Consider the following 17994-nt stretch of genomic DNA (forward strand, 5'->3'; position numbering starts at 1 on the left):
GATGTTTTTATCCACAATTCCAATCTGACCTGAACTAGAAATGTATATTCTTGTTACTAGGTCTGTTTCATGAATATATAACATTTTATTTTATTTTATTTTATTTATATTTTATACAGCAGGTTCTTATTAGTTATCTATTTTATACATATTAGTGTATGTATTCAATCCCAATCTCCCAGTTCATCCCACCCCCACCCCGCTTTCCCCCCTTGGAGTCCATACATATAACATGACTTTTGGTGATGCTAATGTCCTAACTGCCAGCTATCACTTAAAGTAAGAATAGGGCTGCCAATTTGTTGTGTCTTAGTCTACTTGGGCTGCTGTAACAAAAATACCACAGACTGGATGGCTTATAAACAACAGAAATTTATTTCTCACAGTTCTGGAGGCTGGGAAGTCCAAGACCAAAGCACCGGCAGATATGGTGTCTGATAAGAGCTTGCTTCAGGTTCACAGATGGCCGTCTTCTCCCTGTGTCCTCACATGATAGAAGGGGCAAGGGGGTGTCTTATACAGGCAGTAATCCTATTCATAAGGGCTCCACCTTCATGACCTAATCACCTCCCAAAGGCATCACCTTCAAATACCATCACACTGGAGATTAAGTTTCAACATATGGACTTTGAGGGGGACACAAACATTCATCCTATAGCAAGGAGTGTTCACTTCTCCAACGACTCCTAAGTTCCACTCTGACGGCTAGCAGCACTGCTTCAGGAAAGGATCTGTGACTAAGCCCAGCTCAGGAGGCCAGAACTTCCCTGGCATGGTGAATGTGGACTTGTGACAACAGGCACAAAGCCATGTCTTTGGAGTCATTATTCAGGCCTCCAGATCCCACCTGATTACAAAGGCTCTAAACAAGCCAGAGCACATTTCAGCGGAGGGTTTGCAGCCCTGAAACCACATCACTTGAGGAAAAATTTAAAGAGCGGGAGATGTTCAGGTTGAAGAAGAGAAAATTCAAGGAGACACAGGGCTGTTAATGAACATTTGGAGTGTTGTCACATGGCAGATGAATTAGGCATATTCCAAGGGGCCCCAGAAGTTCACACGAGCATCAGATGTGTAAGAATGCCATCTTAATATGCAGAAGAGCTTTCTAGCAATTGCCCCTGTCTGATGACAGAATGATTGTTTTGAAAGGTAGTGAGTCCCTGTCACCACAGGTATGTAAGCAGGGATGTTTAGAAAGTCATCACCTATTGCCAGATAAAATCCAGACTGCTCCATTAAATCTAAATTTCCAATAAAGCCACAAATACTTTTTTAGTAATAGTCTGTCCCAAATATTACATAGGACATACTTATACTAGAAAAGTATCTGAAATTCAAATTTACCTGTAGGTGTCCCCTATTTTATTTGCTAACTCTGGCCATGGTAAGTATTGGCGGAGCAATCTGGGCTCTGATTGTACCACTCTTTTTAAGATTATGGGAAGGTAGGCTGAGACAGTCAGGCTATTGTTGGTCTAAATGAAAAACATAATTTTCCTAAAGAAAAACGGTCCTCCTGGGTCTCTTAGAGTTAATACAAACTACCCAGCTGCTCCAGCTGGGCTGTCATTACAGAGCTCAATAAAATGGATCCTCTTCAGCTCTGGGGGATTGAGAGTTGCAGGGCGTCCTCACTCAACAATGAGAACTTGTCGGTTTTGTTTAGTAAACATAATGTTTGACACCAGGCCCTGCCCTCTGCTTGTTTATATCTGGCTGCACTGCCAGCTAGGGGCAAGGCCTGTGGCTCCCTGGTCAGCGATCTTGTCAGAAAGAAAGCAAAGACCATAGGTGTTCCCGGGAGAAAAGACTTAAGAGCCAATCAGAAAAGAATTCATGCAAAACCTCACTGCTTCCACCCAAGACCCACAGCCCTGCCCCTGCCACCGCGTGGGAAAGAGGCTTCAGCATCTGGGATCTCCCCCAGCCTCCACCCTGAGCACTGTGCCCTCAACTCAAAAAACAAGCTTATTTCTGGGCCTGGCAGCTCTCTGTCAGCTGGCCTTGAAGAACCCTAAACCGAAGCACAAAGGATCGGGACGTGATTCTGAATTTCCTGCCTTTCATCAGTTTAAGCCAGATGCCGGCCCCCCTCACCAGCTCAGCCCACCAAGGGAGGCTGACCACTGCACTCAGCCAATCGTTAATGCTGTCAAAGCTTCCAGAGGCTCATGGTCTTAAAAAGGGGAAACAGAAAATGAAGCAAGCCTTCAAATGCCTAGCCCGTCGTCCGCGGCTCTCCCCACACCGAGAGCCCTGTATACAACGGGTCCGCTGCACCTGCGCATTGTTCCTCAGAGGACCCATGAGAGGAGGGGGCGTGGCATCCGGTGCTGGGAGGACCCGACACCACCCAGCTCCTGACTCTGTGTTGGTCCAGCTTTGACTGCTCCACGATGTCCTCATGAACAGAGAGGGCCGCAGAGGAGGAGAAGCCCATCCTGGGGAGAGGGCTCAAGAGATGGAGAAGAGAGACGGGACCCAGTTCAAACTGCAAACAGCCAAGTCCATTCATTAACCGGCAGAGCGGGAAGCAGGTGAGGGTGGCTTGTTCTAGACGTATCCAGAACCCCCATCACCTGCTCCAAAGCAGGTTGATGCTAAGCCAGAGTTTAAACCCAGCGACCTCATGGCTCAGACCAAGGTGAAGAGCAGAGCTGAAAACAGACCACGTTTATCTTTCTATTCAAGCAGCTCCTTGTTGGCTCGGCTCTCAGCTGGAAGACCCAAAGGCTGGGGGCTGGAATCATCTGGAGCCTCCTTCATTCACATCCCTGGCAGCTGATGGTGGATGAAGCTGAGATAGTAGCAGGGTGTCGTCAGCCACAACACCTATTCGTAGCCTCTCCACGTGGTCTGGGTTTCCACGTGGTGGCTACACTCCCAGGGTGACCATCCCCTGACAGAAAGCCAATCAGAAGCCATATCACCTTATGACCTAGCTCAGAAGTCGCACGGCCCCTCTTTTGCCAATAACGGAGGCGCACCCCACTGCAAAAGTGGGTGATGATTCCCAAATCTCTATCTCCGGCCCATTCCTCTCTCCTAGATTCTGGACCTGATCAGCCAACTACCTATTAAATATGTCCCCCTGGTTGGTTATCAAACTTCATCCTGGCAATGCAGGCTCGACACATCCCACACTGAACTCAGTGTCTCTGCCCTGCTTCTCCTGAGAAAAAGTGGTTCTTCCAAGTCCCAGAGCTGGTTGGTTCTACTTTTTCTGGACATGCATCTGTCTCTTTTTCTCCCCAAAATACATGCTTTCCCAAATATTTCGTACAGACTGTTCATTTCCTATGTCCATATTACATACAGAAAAATTAATTTTTTTTTTTTTTTTTTTTGCGGTATGCGGACCTCTCACTGTTGTGGCCCCTCCCGTTGCGGAGCACAGGCTCCGGACGCACAGGCTAAGCGGCCATGGCTCACGGGCCCAGCCGCTCCGCGGCATGTGGGATCCTCCCGGACCGGGGCACGAACCCGTGTCCCCTGCATCGGCAGGCGGACTCTCAACCACTGCGCCACCAGGGAAGCCCGAAAAATTAATTTTATCAGATAAAGATAGTGATCATATTCCAAAATATTAAGGATGTTTTTGCAAGGAAACAAAATTGTATTTACATAATTCTAAAAGCCTGAGGATACACCATAGGAGACTTGATGAGGTAGAAAAATGATGCGATGGAAAGGTGGAGTCAGAAAAGTCACAGGAGAGAAGATAAGGAATAAGAGGAGGAGAACTAGGGGTTGGGGGAAGGAAGAGAATAATTATCAAAGTCTCTCCACATCCTCGCTCTCACAAGGAGGACCAGCCACGCCTGTAAAATAACACCTCACTTCTAGCCTCGCACACTTTCCTCAGTTGCTCTTTCATGAATGCTACTGATGGCTCTCTTCTTGAGGGGTGATATCTATCTCCAATCATCCATCCCCAGAATCCTTGCTGGTGAAGTGTTTAACAGACACCCAAGCCATCAAGCAGGCATCAGCAAACCACAATCCAGGCCAGATCCAACTCACTACCTGTTTTAGTACGGCACCCAAGCTAAGGATGGTTTTTACATTTTTAAATGGTTGGAAAGTGTCTAAACAAGAATAATATCTCATGATACATGAAAAGTATATGAAATTGAAATTTGCGTGTCCATAAAGTTTTGTTGGAACACCCTGATGCCAATTCATTTACATATGGTCTATGGCTGCTTTCACGCTGCAATGGCAGAGTTGAATATTACAACAGAAACCACATTGTCCATAAATCCTAAAATATTTACTATCCTTGACTGAAAAAATGTGCTGACTTCTGACTTGAATCCACCCAAGTTATATCTCTTCCCTCCCCCAACTTCCTTGGAAGGAACCATGTGGATTCCTATACTGTCTACTAGGCTCTTTTCCTATCTAGCCCCAGAATCCTTAGCTGAAGTATGAGTTATGTCCAGACAATTTAAATTTACAACTCCTCTCCCCTTTGTCCACAAAGCCCTTTGCCACTCTTCCTGTCTACACTGAACTTTTCCTATCTCTGAATCCACCTGTGGTACTACTAGCTAGTGTGACAATTTACTATGTTACAGTCTTTACGTTTTGTTGTGTTACTGCTATAAATTCCTTGAAGTAGTTTCTATGTGTTACTCAAAATAATACACATGGTTTGAGCTCTTAGTATGTGCAAGGCACTGTAGAGAAATTGAAGAAGCATAAGACATAATCTCTGCTTTCGTGGATTTATAATCGGGGCAGGGAATAAATTGAATTTTACGATGCACACACACACGAAATATATATATATATATATATATATATATATATATATATATATATACACACACACACACACACACACACACATATAGGATGTGAGAGTTCAAAAGAGAGGAAAATATCATCCAATTGGGGCACAGAGAGTGGGAGGCAAACCAAGAACCAGCATGAGCCTTCAGGGGCCAAGAGAGGGCAGTGAAGTCAATAGGAATGGTGAACCCCAAGGAGACAAAAATTACCCCTGGGTTAGCGCTCTCTCCCCACCTGGTGAGTTGCCCTCTTTTCAATAGGAGAGTTGTTTCCTTGCCTTGCCATATGTATTGAACAGGACCAAGGACTAGAGCCAGGGCCAGTGATTGGCAGGTCCAAAGAGTGAGACCATGGCTGCAATATGAAGAAAAGCTAATATTCAGAATCATTCAAGATGGAACAGACGGCCTTAAGAGAATATGAGTACCTCCTACTAAGAGGGTTTAAACGTACACTAGATGCTCATCATAAGAGAATGCAGGCTGCGGTTGGGCTAGACCCTGTACTCAACAGGATGATTCACGGACCAGAAGCATCTACACGGCTTGGGGGTTAGATGCTATGCAGACTCTCAGCCCTAATCCAGAATTACTGGATTAGACTCTCCCAGACCCTAGTTATTAGAATTAACTAGTCCTCTAGGTGATTTGTAGACACATTAAACTTTGAGAAGTGTGAACTAGACAATCTTCAAATTTCCTCCCAACCCTGAGAATCTTGCCTTCAAAATTAGGAGTGGGGACGCCTTAAGAGACTAGACATTAATAATGTTATTCTGGATAACATCTTTGCTGCTTCTTTTAAAGAGATTCCTAAAAATCACCCATGAGCTTTCAGATATTCAGTATCATTAGGCCTATACTGTTGTCAGGGGCATCAAGTTTAAGGGTCAAGGAGATTATACCACAGATAAGAGCTTCTAAATGATGTACCGTTATAGACATTTGAACTTTCATACGTGCTCAATTCCAACACACCATCAAGGTTAACAACACCAACCAGTGCTTTCTTGGTTCACATCAGATCCATATCACGGTCTCAGTCACAGCCAAGAGGGGCCCATGGCCTATTTTGATCCAACTGCAGGAGAAAGACGACTCCCTGGGAGCCTCTGCAACCCTAACAATTGACATTGTGAGGCCCATTGCATGTCAAATACTCTCCGAGTGTAGTTCCCCACTCTCAACACCAAAAGGAAAACGGAGGGCAAAGGACTTATGCAATCCCTTCCCAGTGTCCCCACCCCCGCCCATATTGTATTCTGCACACATGCTGAAACATTAGCATCGGCTGATTTGGAAGGAATATTGGAAATGAAGTGATAGCAGAGTAAATGTCAATGCATTCAGTGTGACACCGTGAGCACCAGATCTTAAACAGCTTCATCACTGTGGCATTTACTGTATCCTGAAATAATATTAATCCCACTGTTGTCCTTCTTGATGGAATCATCCGTGAATATGGTTTATGGGCCAGGCCAAAGTGATAATAGGTTAAAAGAACAGTCCATCCAGTGTTCCACTAAATTAAGGTCGCTTCATGGAATTTAATGAAACAAGTGCTGCATGGGGTTTTCAAAGGACGTTCTTGTAATTCATGTCTATTTAGGGCTCCTGATAACCAGAAACCTAATTTCTTAGAGTAAAATGGCTTTTTGTAAAGCCTGGTCATAGAGAAAAAGAAAAAACTTTAAAGAGCAATAATCAACTGTAATATTTTGTTGTTTCAAATCCAAAGTTTAAGCAAAAGAAAGTTGGGAGGGAGGCAATGAGACATTTTGAATAAAACAAAATGTGAAAATTCATCAGATTCATATGTCATTTTGCAATTGAGGGCTGAAATAAGGATCTTGTCCTACCTGCTCCCATTAGCCACATACCCAGAGAAATAGAAAGATCTTGGGTTAGAGAAGGCCATGGCATGTTAGAAATGATGAGAACTGAAAGAACTGTTCAGCCGTTGAGAATGGTAAAGGGAAAACAATAACAAATGTCCCTGCATGTCTATTTCCATTTCACCGGCCAAGGCCAAACAGGGCTCAAGGGTTTAAACCTTCTCTAAGAAAGCCGTAACCCCAGATTCATGCCCTTGGAAGTATAGGAATATTCCATTGCCCCTGTCAAAGACTGAGCCAAAAGTATCAGACAATCACAAATATTTATTTTGCAGCCAATATGGACAGTAGGACATTACATCTATGTTTTAGTGTAGAGGTAAGTCCCAAAGGGATGCTTCAAGTTCTTTCTGGACTGTGCCTTTTTCTTATTCCCTATTACCAATGACTTCATATATTTTTGTTGGGGGGAGGTCACAAACTCAAACAGCAACAGAGGTCAGACAGGTAATTTACATAGGTAAAGTGGGCTAGGTGAAATAGACAATAGAGCCTGGTTGGTACTGTGTTCAACAGGGCAACGTGTGTCCCTTTGATATGGAAAAGCCGACATTTGAGCTCCTGGTAATTGTTTCCATGCCAGAACCCTACATTTAGTGTTGCTAGAGTTTCTGACTTTTCAAAACATTCCAGAAACTTCATCTTTATAGTCTAGCTATAGAAATATTCTAGCTTTAAAGGGGCACCATTTAAAATTTTGTTTTTAAATGTTACAGGACAACATGTATATGGGCTGTGGCTCTAACTCGGCTTATAAACTGAGAATCTGTGACTGTGTGTCAGCGCTACAGCTTAAGGAATATCATTTAGGCTTTGAAGCACTAGATTGGAAAAGAGAATGTAGTATTAAAAATAAACCCAGAAAGTATATATAATAAGCATGCAAAAAACAATCGTTTGATTTTTATCACATTAAATAAAAAGAAGTCACTTCTTTTCTATCTCACCCACTTTCTCTCTGCACTGGGCCAATTCAGTCAATTTTCAGTTAAATTTGCTTTTTAGGCAAATCTTTGCAAGGCTCCTGAGGTCAAGGTTATTTTCTCTGACCTCAGGCAGGTGGGAGGGACTATATCCACCCACCACCTTCTGAGGGACTCTTGCCGTGAGTTTCCATGAATAAGTCCTCCTTCCCATCTCTATATGATGAATCACCAAAGTCTATTCTGAACTGCCCCTTTCACTAAAAATGTGTGAGGATGTCTCTCTCAGTAAATTTCAGTGATACCTCTCAAGACAAAACTGGGTTAGTCACTCAGAAAGTTGGCTGTCTTTTAAGAGCCCAATTTACTCTGACCCAGAAGATACATATGTAATATATTCAGCACAAGCTGCCCCGGCAGCCTCCCCAATCCCCAGCTCAGGCATGGCAGGACAGCCCAGTTTTTCAGCTTCTAAAAATGCTGAAGATGTAATCTGCCCACAGACAAGTGCCCAGGTGCCCTCTGGGAAGGTGTCCCCTAGCTGTAAACCAAGTAGAGGGCTGTACCAAGGGCACGCACTAACCCTTACAGTGGGCAGGATGGAAGAAAATGGCAGAAATTGCAGCAGCCATGCAAGTCCTCTGGGTTGGAGCAGAGTGATAGCGCCAGCTGTCTGGATTTTCCAGGAGACAGCACAGAGTGAAAGTGCAAACCAAGAGCCACCCTCGCCGTACAAGGCCAGCCTCAAGTATGTCTTTACCCTGACACATCGTTTCTCCCCATCATCCCTCCATCTCCTCCTATGAGCTCATAGAAAGTTCAGTCTGTGCTCAGTGACACCTTGTCTTGCTTTACTATTTAACTCTTTCTGTGTCTATGCCTGAGCTGAATTATGAGCTTTTAAAAATTAGGGTATATTTGTGATATCTCTTTATATTCGACACAGAGCTAACACTGAGCCTTAAGTGTTGGTGGGGCTCAATTAATATTTATGGAAGGGAGATGGAGTGGGAGGTAGGGGTTAGCAGATGTAGACTATTATATATAGAATGGATAAACAACAGGTCCTACTGTATAGCACAGGGAACTATATACAATACCCTGTGATAAACCATATTGGAAAATAATATAAAAAAAGAATGTATATATATGTATCAATGAATCACTTTGCTATACAGCAGAAACTAACACAACATTGTAAATCAGCTATACTTCAGTTAAGAAAGAAAGAACGGCAGCAAGAAAAAACATTTATAGAAGGGAAGAGAGGAGTTGTCCACCAACACATAAAAGTCAAACTCAACCACTGAGAAGAATTCCACTACATAAAGGACATAGTCAGAAGCAGGAAAATCAGCCCACCACCCATCAATTAACAAAGAATTTATAAAATGTGATTTTCAGGCTGACATCTCAAGCTCCTGGTCACAAGAACCTGGAGGGAAATGGAGATGTGATTTCTAGTCAACCTTGTGGTACCACCTTAGTCAATTCTTAGAATATTTATTGGGTCCAATCATGCCAGCAACAAAAACCTATAGGAATATATCCCCTGAAACATGCACAAATGACTGCTGCTTGATGAAAATATATTTATTATTTTATCCAATATTTATCCATTTCTTTCTAGTGAATCTAGAAGAAAGTCATTAATGATATGACTTTCTTGACTTCCCAAAATCAAAAAAATGGAACCTGATTTGGCAAATATGAGAATATGTTTTCAGTGCAACCCAGGTCAATAGGAATCAGCATGATCTCCAAAGATCAGTGCTGGTCAGCTCAGGTCCACCCTCCCCTCTGCTGGCTCAGACTCCCTGCCCCTTGCTCCAGGTCACTGTATTAACCTTTCCATGGGGCTCTCTCCACATATAATTGAGGTTAATATACCATCTGAACTAAGAAGAGCGGGTAAGGTTTGGGGCTTCAAAGTAGAGAAAGACAATTCATAGGAAGATGAGAAAAGCAAATATTTGGAAACCAAATGTTTGCCATGCAGATAAATCTTTCTGATATAAAACTTATCTCTGACAATAGTTCTCTTCCAGGTACAGGTCCATATCTAAATTCTTTTAGGCAGTTAAGGTGTTACCAGACCAAACATGGGTCTGCTGGCCCACTGCATAGCAAAGCCAATTTGTGTTGTGGTGAAGGAAAGTACAGTGTTTGTTTATTGCAGGGCCCAGCAAGGAGTATGGGTGGCTTGTGCTCAAAAGACCCAAACTCCCCAATGGCTTTCAGAAAAGGGCTTAATTTGAAAGGCAACATTTGGGGTGAGAGTTGCAAGGGGAATGACTTTCTTCTGATTGGTTGGTGGTGTGGTAACAGGGTGATATTTGGGGAATCTTATTCATCAACCTTCTGGTTTCAGCCAGTCTGGGGTCGACGTACTTGTGCTCAGCATGAGGTCACCATCCTCCACCTGGGTGGGGTATCTTAGCTCCTGCAGAACAACTCAAAGATATGTGTCAGACTGTTATGTATTCAATATATCCCTTGAGGAGGAACTCTGTTTTATTGCTGAACTATTGTTTCTTGCCTGCTTTTCCTTCGTTTCTGCATGCCCTCACTTCTCTAATTAATAACTGCTTAAATGTCTCTTTGGAATTCAGAAGGTTTAGGAGACTAAAGGCTTCTTCTACAAACAAGAAACAGGGGAGCATGGAGGGGCTTTTGTAGTCAGTAGGCCCCGCAGGATCCTGCTTGGTTTCGAAGCAGGGAGGTAAGATGCTCTTCCTGAATCTGCTGTCCCCTGCCTTCAAGCTCAAAATAATCCACATGCCAAAGTAGCACATTCTGGGGTGGCGTATTCTGCTCTACCCCCATGACCTATGTAAGCACACCAAAACCTAAGCCTGCAAATGTCTGAAGGTAACGAAGTCAAAACCTAAGGACAAGCAATCACAAACAGCCAACTAAGCTTTAAGCTATAGCCAATCAAAAGTTTCCTTTCTTTGTTTCTGTACCTTCTCTATATAATGCTTTCCCCAGCTCCTGATGGTGGAGCACTTCTACCCATTTCCAATTTGATGCTGCCCAACCCAAATTGACTTTTGCTCAAACAAACTAAAAGTTTTAATATGCCTCAGTTTACATTTTAACTGCAGAAGCCTGACTGTGCTACATAGGCAAAGTTCATGATCAACCAAAAGCAAGTCACTTAGTGCTTCTTCTACACCAGGCATTGTTATCTACTCTTTGGGGAAAACAAAGGTGAAGAGGGTTCTTGTCCTTTTATCACTTACAGTGACCTGGGAAGATAAGAGCCACACAACAGAGGACAATGCCAGTTGTGGTCAGTGTAAGGAGCAGCTGCCACTGCACAGACACCGTCTTCCCTCCTTCTGAATTTGGGAACAAGGTGGAGGGTGATCCTCTCTGGAATTGAAGCCATTAGGGACAGGGTCTGCCATCTGCAGAAGTAATCCACTTGGCTCTGTCTCATTTGGCTGTTATGTTTGCCTTTGAACCATAACCCCTTCCAGCTACTCCTCACCCCCCCACACACACACATATCCTTTTTTCTGCCTCCTTCCACTTCTTTCCACTTGTTTTCCCATTTCTTCTCCTTGCTGAGCCTCTCTCCACACTTTCCTTTCCACTGTGCTTTTCTACAGAAACAGGCCTCTAATGCGACACCCTGGGGTCCTGCAGAAAGTGTGCATTGAGAGATGGGCAGAGGGTGGGAGGCATCAAGACTGAGTTCTTTAAATAACACTTAATGAACAATAAACACAATCCAGCCCAGCCAAACTGGTACTTAGCTCCTAAGTACCCAGTCAATGGCCCATCTGTCATATTGTTAAGACCTTTAGAAGCTGTTTAACAAAATGTTAAATGAGATGACATTCAGCAGGCAGCAAAATGCTTGACTGCCTAATGCAACCCCAAAGAGCCGGCCTGGTGGCAGTGTCTGATATAATGCTTTGTATTCCCCTCCCAAGAACCCAAGAGCAGGAGGTCTCCCTGCCTGTCACTTCCTATCTCGGTAAAGTGAGCCTGGGGTGGGAAGGACACGATTACCATTGCCAAGGAGGCCCCAGCTGGCTGATGAGATGCTTTTCTGAAGAAGCACGACAGAGAGAGGGCACCTGGAAATAAAGCCAGGAGAGAGAAAAAAAAAACAGTAATTCATCAGCAGCTTCATTCTCTCCCCTTCCTTGTCTCCAGTGGACTCTACCTCTCTCTCTGTTGGCCTTGCGGGGAGAAGGCAGGGGTGATAATGAGAGTTGACTTTTTCTAAGAGCTGAAATATGAAGCCAATTACTAAGGGGAAGATTTCCAGCAAATTGGCTCCTGATAGCTCACATTTAACTGCATAGTCGGGAGGGGAGGGGAGGCTTTGGTCCAGGTAGCAAAGACAGAATCTGTTCAGCAGGAGGTGAATGACTTATTCAAGTTACCTTCAACCTTTCTATCCAGAGTTCAACCATGAAAGGCAATAACGAACACATCACAAATCTCACCAAAAAATTGTTTTAAGGCAAAGGGAGGAAAAGGTTAAAAAAAAAAAAAGCCTTTTCCCCTTTGACTGATGCTGTAAGAGGCTTCTTTCTCTACAAAGAGGAGAAAGCCCCCAAAACTGTTGTAATGACAAAGTTCTTCACTGGAAAGTAAGCTTCCAAAGTCTTTTCATTTCCTTCTTCCTTTTCAACTTAGAATTCCCTGGCCTATCTACCATTTTCAAATGCTTACTTCAAGGAAAGGACTAAATATCCAGCAAATTTAATCAGCCCTCAGAACCCTACAGGAAATAGAAATTGTACCATCACCTTGCCGGGTAGAAAACTGAGATCTAGTCTTACTGAAATAAATCCCCCACCTATAAAGTCATCTTGCATAGCTCAACAATAAAAAGGCAAATAACCTAATAATCCAATTCAAAATGGGCAAAAGATTTGAACAGACATTTCTCCAAAAAAGATACATAAATGGCCAATAAGCACATAAAATGATGAAATGATGCTTGACATCGTTAGCCGTTAGGGAAATGCAAATCAAAACCACAATGAAATACCCCTTCACATGCACTAGGATAGCGACAATCAAAAAGACAGATAATAGCAAGTGTTGGTGCAGATGTGGAGAAATTGGAACCCTTCCATTGATGATGGGAATGTAAAATGATACAATAGCTTTGGGCTATAGTTCCTCAAAATATTAAGCGTGGAGTTACCACATGACTCAGCAATTCCACTCATAGGTACATACTCAAAAACAATGAAGACATACATGTAAATGAAGATTTGCACACTAATGTTCACGGCAGAATTATTCATAATAGCCAAAAAGAGGAAACAGCACAAATTTCCATCAACTGATGAAAAACAAACAAAATGTGGAATAGTCATACAATGGGATATTATTCAGCCATAAAAACAAATGAAATATTGATATGTGCTACAGCATAGATGAACCTTGAAAACATTAGGCTAGGTGAAAGAAGCCAGTCACAAAATACCACATACTGAATGATTCCATTTATATGAAATGTCTAGAATAGGCAAATCTATAGAGACAGAAAGTAGATTAGTGGCTGGTTAGGGCTGGAGGGGGGCTGGGTGACAGAGATGGTGGTTATGAGGAGTGACTGTTAATTGGTACAGTGTTACTTTTACAGGTGATAACAGTGTTCTTAAAGCAATTGTACTATTGTAAATATACTAAAAAACCAATTGAGTTGTAAATTTTAAATGGGAAAATTCTATGGTATGTGAATTATATTGCAATAAAGCTGATAAAAAAGAAAAAAATAATCAAAACATTTTTTAATCCCTGCATTAGTTTGCTGGGCTACCATAACAAAGTACCACAAATTGGATGACTTAAACAACAGAAATTTATTGTCTCACAATTCTGGAGACCAGAAGTTCAAGTTCAAGGTGTCAGCAATTAGGTTCCTTCGAGGGCTGTGAGGAAAAATCTGTTCCATGCTTCTCCCCTAACTTCTGACAATTTGGCTTGTAGAAGCATGACTGCAATTTCTGCCTTATCTTCACATGCTGTTCTCCCTTTGTGATTGTCTTCAAATTTCCCCTTTTTATAAGGACATCAGTCATATTGGATTAGGTTTCACCCAAATGAGCTCATTTTAACTTAATTACCTCTGCGAAGACCCTATTTCAAATAAGGTGATAATTCTGGGGTACTGGGGGCCAAGACTTCAACATATGACTTCGGGAGGGGCATAATTTAACCTGTAACAATCCCATTCAAAGGATTTAAAGTTGCCTGAGACATGGTCCCTACAAGCTCACAATGGACTGGGAGATTTAAAATCTAGCACCAGACCCCAGAATTTTCTCTCCCATGTCTCTTGTTAGCCATTAGGCCTGGACTCTCTTAGGGCATTATCTATGAGACTGTGTATCAGTCAGGATAACCTCAGTTACTATATGGTAACGAAACTTCAAAATCTCAGTAGCTTATGACAATGAAGACCATGTGGATCAGTAGAGATTCTTCATAGTCTTTCAGTGACTCAGGATGATAAAGCTTCTACCATTTGCCACAAACTCATAACATGTCTCATTATCTCTAAGCAAAGAAGGAAAGAGCATGAAGACTCACACAGTGTCTTAAACGCTTCACCATCTCACAGTTACCGAACCAAACTTGGGTTTGTTCATTCATCACACAACAAAGAGAATTTACTGCCATTGGGTTGTGGTGAAGGAAGGTGCAGAGTTTATTGCAGGCACCAAGCAAAGAGAATGGGCAGCTCATGCTCAAAAGACCTGAACTTCCTGATGGCTTTCAGAGAAGGGTTTTTAAAGGCAAGGTGAGGGAGAGAGTCTCCAGGCGCGTGATCAGCTCATGCATCATTCTCTGATTTGTTGATGGTGAGGTAACAGGATGGTGTCACAGGGGCTGACATCATCAATCCTCAGGCTCCAGCCAGTCTGGGGGCTACATGTGCATGGTCATCTTGCAGTTAACTTCTTCCATCTGGTGGGGGGTTTAGCATCTGCAAAACAACTCAGGAATGTGCATCGGAGGGACATTTATCTATGTCTCTCAGGGAGGAATTAAAGATTCTGTGGCTCTGCTTAAAGATTATGGCTGATCTATTTAAATTGTCACCAGTTTTCCTGGCCTAACTGCTATTTTTTGTTACTACGTGTTCACATTCTTCCAATCATTAATTCTTGAGCCAGCTTTTTGTGGCTCAGGGGAGCCCTGATAGACTACAGTTTTCTACAAACAAGAAGCAGGCAGAGGATATGGGGGGGCAGGGGGGGGTCTGTCCCAGAAGACCCCATAGGACCCTGCTCAGTTACATCACTTTCACTCAATGACCAAAGTGAGTCACATGGCCATGCCTAACCTCAAGGTTCTGGGGAAGTGCCATCCTCCAGTGGGCCTGGATGGAAAGAGCCAGAAGTGTTGAGGAACAGCCCTGATTGATCTCTACCACAGACAGAATCTGAGGGCTGAGGATGGCTCTTTCTGCCAAAAAAGTGGTTTTATCCTGAACCAGTGTAAATCCCAGCTCAGACACACACTTATTCTTTTAATCGTGATTTTCTTGCATTATTTAGAGGAAAAGGGATTGAACAAGACAAGCAACTCATCTCCCAGCTCTGCTAATTACCAAAAAGTCACTTCTCATGTATTCTCTCAGAAAACACTTATGAAGGGTCTTTTTTTTTTTTTTTAAATTTATTTTTATGGTATGCAGGCCTCTCACTGTTGTGGCCTCTCCCACTGCGGAGCACAGGCTCCGGACGCGCAGGCTTAGCGGCCATGGCCCACGGGCCCAGCCGCTCCGCGGCACATGGGATCTTCCCGGACCGGGGCACGAACCCATGTCCCCTGCATCGGCAGGTGGACTCTCAACCACTGCGCCACCAGGGAAGCCCTACGAAGGGTCTTTTAAGGCCAGGCATCATGATGTTACCTTGGGGATAAAAGGCTGAACAAACCATCTCAGTTTCCTTATCTGAAACAAATAGGGTATGAGTAGCTCAAAGAATACTCAAAGGTAAAAGTTTATAAACCAACTTAACAAAAAAGTGGGGGAAGTGTCAGGGCTTCAATGTGAAAGTATGCAAGGTTCTATTGGGGTTTTTTGATGTTAATGGGAATGGGCAGTTGGTCTGTCTCCTTCCTGGACTTCGAAGTGAACTCCCTTGGAGGGGAGTTAATGGCAGCTCTATTTTCTGGAAGCTCTAATTTCATTAGATAAGAAAAGTTTAGATGAGATTTCAAATGTTTTTCACTGTAAAATAATCTTTATGCCCAAACGGTGATTCCTTCACTACCGAGTCCCCACATGATGCCGGTGCTGCTGGTCCATGGACCACATTTTGAGTTGCAAGAGCCCAGAGACCATCTCAAAGTCACCTCCAGCTTTCTAACTCTGGGATTCTACATTGCTCTGAGGGAAGAAAATATATACTATCAAATATCCTGGACAGGCTATTCTTTATAAGAAATAACATATCAGGATAAAGGCAGTCAGGGAGAACATAGTTCTATCATCCCAATTACTCAACATCCAAAGACTCTGAGCTGCCTATACCCAGCAGGCAAGCCCTAATTGCCATAGGAACAGAGGACAGTCCAGCTCACCAGGCCACATTCTGCTGGGAAGACTATTACATCCCTGAATTCAGGACTCCTTCAACCTGTGATATACACCAAACCCCACCCCTACCCCAGCCCCACCCCATGCCGAGCTGGGTTCCCCAGCCTGGGCTAGTCCTATCCCACTGCTGCCAAGAGCATAATATCCTGTTGTTGATCTCAATAAGAAAAATCCATTTGAAATGGGATCCCTGGGTATAGGCACCAAACGGACTCTTTATTAAATACTTTCTGATACCTGAATTTCTGCCCTTATACCTACCACTCTCCTTGCCAGTCAGGCAGTTGCCTGAAACACAGCCAGATGGGAGACATTCAATAAACTGGCTAGCTCTTCCCCCATAATACTGAGATTTATGGTGTTAATTTAAAGCCCTCAGACATCTGTGACACCATACCACCTTGGCCAATTTTTTCTCAAGGAGCTGTATGGGTTTTCTAAAGAATTCACTGTTAGATCAATATTAGCTTTAAAGGAAAAGTTGCCCCCTGAAGTCAAAGCAACGATATTGCTGAACTACACTCTAATAATTCTGTGTGATGGGAAAAATGCTTACAGCTAAGTGCCATTCCTAGAAAAGTTAGGAAAATCACTCAAGTTGCTCTTACTTTCAATTGGGAGGTTGGGATTGACATATACACACTACTATATATAAAATAGATAACCAATAAGGACCTACTGTATAGCACAGGGAACTCTACTCAATACTCTGTAATGGCCTACATGGGAAAAGAATCTAAAAAAGAGTGGATATATGTATAACTGATTCACTTTGCTGTACACCTGAAACTAACACAACATTGTAAATCAACTATACTCGAATATAAATTTTTTTTAAAAAGTTGCTCCTACTTTTAAAGGTGATCAGGAATGGGAGACTTTGACTTTATTCCTAAATTAATGTCAAAATATGCCTTTCCCACTATATACAAGAATTACAAATACAAATGTGTGCATAGGGAAGGAGGGGAATCTTACTGTAATAATGGAAAGAACTTGGACCAAGTGTCTCTAGAATAGTGCTGTCTAATAGAACTTTCTGCAGCAATGGAAATGTTCTATTTATATTGTCCAATATGGTGGCCATTGAGCATTTGAAGTGTGGCTAGTGAACTGAAATGTTTATTTTAACCAATTTCAATTTAAATGGCCATGTGTGGCTAGTGGCTACCATACTGGGCAGTGCAACTCCATATGCTGTTCCAAGGGTGTGACCTTGGGCAAGTCATTAAACCTCCATGAATTTCACTTTGGAGAAGTTGAGAGTAAGAATAAGAAATGTGTCTGGTTTCTTGGAGTTGTTTCACTCTATAATCCATGAATAAATACAACAGTTGCTCTTGTAGTTGGGGATGTATTCAGATCTTTAAACTTAGGAACATTCTCTCTCTCTCTCAATCTCTCTCACAACACGTTAGTGACCCAGCATGGACAGAAGCCTTTTGTGGCATATAATCTAAGTACATAACCCAACACCAGCTGCCTGGCCACCAGCGTCACTCCTACTTTTCCTCCTAACACAAGACGAAATTAAACTTCTCTTGTTCCATTTTGGCAACAATAAACCCTGGCTGACCTGCACCATGAACTCTGTGTTACAATCAAGGCTATTTTACCTGCACACTGACCAGAATCCTCCAGTGTGGGGTCACAGGGCAGAGTACAGTGGAGAGTCTGACAGCGCCACAATGCCCACGTGACCCGGCCCGCAACTGGCATGGCCCCACTCTGCGAACCTTAGTTAATTTCAGGGCTACCTCCTACCAGGTTTGAAGGGAGCTGGGAAG

General features: G+C 43.1%; 1 long non-coding RNA gene across 2 annotated transcripts in view; it reads right to left on the bottom strand.

The window, feature by feature from the left end:
* Positions 1 to 352: 352 nt before the first annotated feature.
* The window catches only part of LOC113633590 (uncharacterized), an 89596-nt gene continuing 71954 nt past the window's right edge, over positions 353 to 17994 (bottom strand). The window contains exon 6 of one of the 2 annotated variants that reach the window (XR_003438265.1): positions 353 to 2902. This is a non-coding gene — a long non-coding RNA (uncharacterized LOC113633590). Of the gene's footprint in view, positions 2903 to 13438; positions 14585 to 17994 lie in introns of those variants that run through there. The other variant, XR_003438266.1, reaches the window with a different exon arrangement.

The sequence above is a fragment of the Aethalodelphis obliquidens genome, unplaced genomic scaffold (genome assembly GCF_003676395.1).
Source record: "Aethalodelphis obliquidens isolate GAN/ISIS:26980383/991018 unplaced genomic scaffold, ASM367639v1 scaffold40, whole genome shotgun sequence".
In the NCBI taxonomy this organism is placed as follows: Eukaryota; Metazoa; Chordata; class Mammalia; order Artiodactyla; family Delphinidae; genus Aethalodelphis; species Aethalodelphis obliquidens.